The sequence below is a fragment of the Phaethon lepturus genome, unplaced genomic scaffold (genome assembly GCF_000687285.1).
Source record: "Phaethon lepturus isolate BGI_N335 unplaced genomic scaffold, ASM68728v1 scaffold12539, whole genome shotgun sequence".
NCBI classification, from domain to species: domain Eukaryota; kingdom Metazoa; phylum Chordata; class Aves; order Phaethontiformes; family Phaethontidae; genus Phaethon; species Phaethon lepturus.
The window spans coordinates 23,956-29,894 of NW_010561269.1; the positions used below are offsets into that span (position 1 = coordinate 23,956).

The 5,939-nt window shown below is 40.1% G+C and overlaps 1 protein-coding gene across 1 annotated transcript in view; it reads right to left on the bottom strand.

Moving 5' to 3' along the window:
• The window catches only part of CNTN3 (contactin 3 (plasmacytoma associated)), a 53,202-nt gene that overhangs the window by 19,485 nt on the left and 27,778 nt on the right, over nucleotides 1–5,939 (bottom strand). The gene's annotated exons all lie outside the window — the stretch shown is intronic.

Sequence of the window (5,939 nt, forward strand, 5' to 3'; positions counted from 1 at the left end):
AACTGAAGCTTCTAGTATACTTAAAATTATTAGATATTCACACACTGTGATAAAATAAATGTACTGTGGCTGGCCTGCTGCCAGGAAGCGATCTAGATCTCTAACACAAAAAAATAACACATCCTTTGGCATTCCCTGTACGTACAAGAGTTTTTCCAATACATTTTGCTGAAGGCCAGCAATTTGCAAAGAGAATTCCATTTTCAACACTTTTTTTGCACACTTTTGATGCACTGGCAAATGGCAGAAACTTTTAGCCCTGTAAAATAGAGGTAACTGGCAGAATAACGCTTTGGCACATACTCATTTGCACAACTGGAGACCAATTTAGGACCTATCTGGTCATCAGATCAAAGCGTTGTTGACAAGAAATAAAATAATAATCTCATGCTAACTCTTGAGCAAAATTGTAGGAAATGAATCCTTGAGAAGATTCTTTTTTTTCCAGTAGCCAAAGGAATGGCATAAAAAAATAACCTAGAATGTCTTAACTCATGGCTATGCTTTATGCTCTTTGACTGATGTCAGCAGAATGGGGAGAAGGATTAATCAACTTCAGGGTTCCTGACTTGAGAGGCCCATGTTGGTAAAACTGTGAGAGTCTTCCTGTCCCACCCAAACTAGGAGCATGTGTTTGGCATTACAGATCTTCCAGACAGCTGAGGGACTTCAGTGGGGTTACATTCTCCACCAATTCTGCCCAGTGTGTCAGATTTTATTCATGAGATCATTTGTTATTAGTTATTTTAGTCCTAACCGACCATGGAGAAATACAACTGTGAAATGAGCGTATGTACTTATACTGATATTTTACTACTATTACAGACTGCATCAAATCTTCATGTTTTCACATGTTGACATAAATATCATCTGGGACTAGAGGGCAAGTCGTGCTCCAGGATGCCAATCCAAGACCCATCAACTTCAGGTTCTGTAACATTAAGAGTATTCAAGCGACTCTGCATTCACTGTCCCCATACCTACTTCTTAGAGAATTGGGACAGTATTATCTACAGGTTTATATAGTATTACCTTACTCACCAAAACCCTGTTAAATTGAACTGTTGGTGCCGTGCAACCACATACACAAGGGCAAGCATATACCTCAGGATCCAAGACCACAAGGCTGCCACCTGAAACTTGGTGTCACTAATGAAAGTGTTAATGAATGCAAATTTGTTCATCTTCCTGTGACAATGCTTTATTACTAAAATAACAGACATAATCAAACTAGTAATCACTGCCTTTCTATTTGTCAGATTATTTACTGGAAAAGCCAACTATTTGAGATCCTTATTGATATGAATACACACAAACATTTCTTTCCAGTTCATAACACTTTAGTACAAAGGAACAGTGGAAAAGTGGGTCAAAACCACCTTTGTATACATCAATCAAATTCCAACTGAATTAAACCAGATTAATTAACAAGTCAGCCAGCAAAAAAACCCAAGCTCCTACTGAAGTACTGGTAAGCAAATGCATAACTTTCCACATCACAGCATTTCAAATTGTAATGCAAAATAAAATAAAAATACTTAATTCAAACTCTAGGGAAGATGAAACTAGTAACTGATACTTCTAAGAATCATGCAAGATTTTAATCAGGAATTACTTCTCCCCTTTCTTTCCCCCTTAATTTGACATCACTTCGCCACACTTAAAGATGTTAAAACTGGAGGGTTTTTTAACAGAATTGTACTGAAATGTCTTTTAGTGAAGATGAAGTTTGCAGCATCTTTTAATTTTTTTCTAGTCTTGGTAAATCTAAGAACATCTTGGAATAAAGGTGGATTTGTTTACAGATGAAATACTATTCCACATGATCTCAAAATCCCTTGTACTAATCTGTTTCCAGTGAGATATTTGAGCCAGGAGCACAAGACCCAATACAACCAACATGCTGCAACTGTCTAGTACTATATATCAATTAAAATCATATACATACATAAAAAAATTAAAGAACTCTTTAAAGGGGTTATCTAAGGTTGCAGCATATTTTGGTATGTCTTCTGTTTCTGATGACTTAAACTAGCATCAAGTGTCTTTAACCTTGGTTAAACATCTAATCCTCCTTTTTTGGAGGATAAAAGAAAAATAAAAGTTCATCCATCTGGAGACAGAGGTGCCTTTCAAGACAGAAGGTGGTACATGAAGGCAGCTACGGTTTGCATCCTCTGCTCGCTCTACCTGGAGACCCTGGGAAATATGGTCTGCTGTCAGTAGAGGCTGCTCCAGATTCATTTGGCATAAACGAAACCTGGGTGGGGCTTAATGACTGCCGATAAAATATACTTCAGAGAAATTTTTTAAAGGCCTGATGAGATGGCTGGCAAAGAACAGCCTAAATACAAGCTGCTCCCAGTGTGGTGGTACACACTGTAACCGTAACGTGGGGTGAAAACTGGCCTGTGCCAGGTAATTGGGTGCCTTCAGTACCTGATCTGGCAGTCATCAATGACAAGAGAATTCTTGATTATTATGCTCATTATGTCACCCAAAATTATTTATTTCAAAGGTCTAAAACTGCATTCTGGTGGGAAGCATTTCTTCCTTTGGTACCCAATTAATTTAATTCCCATTTTCTGTCTTCCCTTCTGCATGTTCTACAGTGACCCCTATCTTCCACTTCTCTCTGCATTCCACTGCTCTTCACTGTCTAACTCTCTCTATTCAAGATATTCTAGAACAAACAAACAAAAAAAAAACCCCAAAAAACCCCCAGACTGCAAAACTAACAAGAAGCAAGATTGTATTTTTCAATGAGCGATTTCCCAGTCCAGAGCTCATGAATCCATTTTGAATTATATTTTCTTCCCTCCACAAGACATATCATATTCAGCTCATTTGATTAAAATTTACTGAGTCATTATCCAACTCTTCTACATACTGAAAAAGCAGCACCATTTAAAAATAAATTAAGAATGCAAGCAACAGTGCCATCAAAATGAAAATATTTCAGGCTTTACTAAAGTAATGTGGTCAGTACCTCCAGCAAAACATAAGTTCTCTCAACGACAAGATATTAAGAATTCAATGAAATAATGGAGTATTTGTGCTTCATTTTTATTATTCAAGTGAGAGTCTTCTTAAAATATATCAATTCTATCCATGTTACTGCACCTTATGTGACATTTTCACTTTTATAGCTGACACTAAGGACTAGCTCCACCCTTATGCTAAGCCATGTTTGCTCTCTAAGCCTTCCAGGAAGCCTTCCCAGTTCAGGCACAGCCCAAACTAGCGTGGTCTAACCACGATATCTGTATCAGCGTGCTGGTGGTGGAGTGTGCTGGCACATCCTCAGAAGAGGACACGCTCCAACACTTGTGTACATTTACACAAAAAAACAAAACATTACACTGTCCCCGTTCTCTAACAACGCTGAATAACTCCACCACAAGCAGACCTACCAAAACCAACAAGAAGATGATTTTAACTCCTCAAGGGAAAACAGATTTGGGAAACTATATATGTATTTATCCATGTGGGAAATAGTGCAAGAGCTGTTCCCTTGCAGGAACTGACTGCGGGAGATGAAATACCTTGCTGCACTCTCTGAAGACCCTGCTTGCTCTTTATAAGCAAATGGCAATTGTACGGGAGGGGAGTCGCAGTCTCTGTCTCTCCTAAGGAGCCCTCTGAGCCTGAACCCTACCGCAGGTCTGAGCTCCACATGTAATTAAGCTCATTCTGCTGCCCCTACCTCTCCTACGTAAAGAGCATGCTGGACCTCTGTGGCCAGCATTTCCCCTTTTGGGAACTCATTCCTCCCTTCTTCTGCAATTAAAAAAAACACCCACAGACTTCTCCCTTAGAAATGTAGTTAATGGTTGAAAAATGTACTGCTAATTGGAAACCCTCTCCTGAAGTGCAAGAATTGTAGAACTGCAAGAAATTCATGAATTGCAGTTATTCACAGCAGACAGTAACGAACACCAGTGCTTTCTGCAAAGAATCACATTTCTGCTTTTCTCTGAAGGCAACTGTACTTCATTTAGGTTAATTCAGGATTATTGGCTCATTATTATGGTTCCTCTGTAAGCCATTTACAGTGTGCTGTCAAAAATATAGTAGGAGACACTTTGGGCCCTATTTTGGAAATACCTGCTCTCTGCAGAACCAAAAGCCGTAATTTATGATCATAAATCTAAGCAGGGAGCATCATGTATGCTCAATACATTTTCAGAAACTGAACATTGCTTTCTTTAGCCTGGTACCATCACCACACGGGTACTGCTTTTGAAGGGCAATCCAAAGCAACCATTAAGACCAGATCTGTTGCCTATTCAGACAGAAAGCTCACAAAGCAATGCAGAAGTGGTGGCTGGAATGCTCTTCTCTTGGACGTGTGTGGAGACCTGCAAGGTCCAGGCATGCCTGGCAGCTTTGAGTATCATGAATCAAATCTACCTGAAGGCTGATGACAGGTAGCTTCAACAAGAGACAGGCAGGAACGGGACGGATGCCATTCCTGCCTGCCTTTTTATGGAAATAGTACGGGGACAAAAAAATAGGAATTTCAAGAATATCAGGTGCTATGCACATGTGTACATGCTTTACAAAAGTCACCATAAAAATAAGAACAAATGAGGATCATCAAAAAGTAGCAGGTTTCACATAAATTTTAGAGATAGTTGTGGCCCTGTGCTACAGACTTATTTATGAATGCAATATTATCTCCTTACAAGACGATGGGAGGTTTCACATAGAAAGAAAAACCAATTAGGCTTCTTTTGAATGAGATTTTGCTTGCAGGCATGCAGCCAGCTAGCGACTCTGTGGTACCGTGTCAAGCTCTATGATGAGAGGTGCCTGATCTTTTGTCAGATTGACAACACTTAACACCTGAACACATGAAAACTATTGTGTTCCCTGTGAAGAAGGAGCCAGAGCTGCACAGATCTAGATGACAGCAAGTGTCCCAACTTTTTGGGTACGAGAAGACAGCTCTAGCCTTACAATGGAGCAAATAACAGTCTCAGTCGCAGTCTCTAAAAGCTTTGATCTGCCAGGTAGCACCTTCTGCGTTTAGAAGTTTCAAAACAAAACCGCTACATGGTGTTTTACTGGAATAGGACTAGAAGAATTTCACCTGGTTCAGAAATACCTTCCCAATGATAGGTTAAGCTTTGTAAAACCTAACACAAAGAGGAGCAGGGGTACATTCATGAAATCACAACATGCTGCCAAGGCAATTCTTAAAAAACAATTTAAAAGTTCAGTTTCCTCAGTCTCGTGTCTGGACTTTTGGACACTTCCGCGACACTACTGTCCCTGAACCATCCTGCTAAGTACATGGTGATACCAGAGCATTGCAAGAGGAATGCTCGCAGTCACGCTGTCCTCACTGCTCCCAGGCAAACCCTATGCCTTTCTGCGGCTGCTGCTGCGACCACAGTCTGTCGCTAACTCAGATACTCCAGCAACTAGCTGCAGAAAGGCTGACCTCAGGGCAAACTAACCTCCCAAATAGTTATTCTGCTCCTAAGAGTTTTTACAGCCTGTACTGAGTGTTGAAGTGCTGCAGCTGGAATAGCCTAAGTATCAAACTGCCTAGTTTCATGCTAAATCAGATATGTAACTATCTTAATTACACCTTTCATCCAAGGGTTTTTTTTCCTGACCCAGTTCGCAACCTGAAACGCCTGGTCTATGCAAATATTGAAACTTAAACCAGAAAGCTTAATCCCTAATGTTGGAGAGATGCAGTAACTGAGGATGAAACACAGAGTCTCCACTGAGAATTACTAACACCAAAACACAGCCACTACCATGTCAAAACTAAAGCAATGGCAATATACATTACCATTGATAGATAAAGTTCATAGTTGCTTGAAAAGAACCTGAAAGTGTATTCTCATTTTCTTTTCCTGTTTTCATCTGCTATCTGGATCCCCCAATTATTAACTCCACCCCCCCCCCCCCCCCCCCCCCCT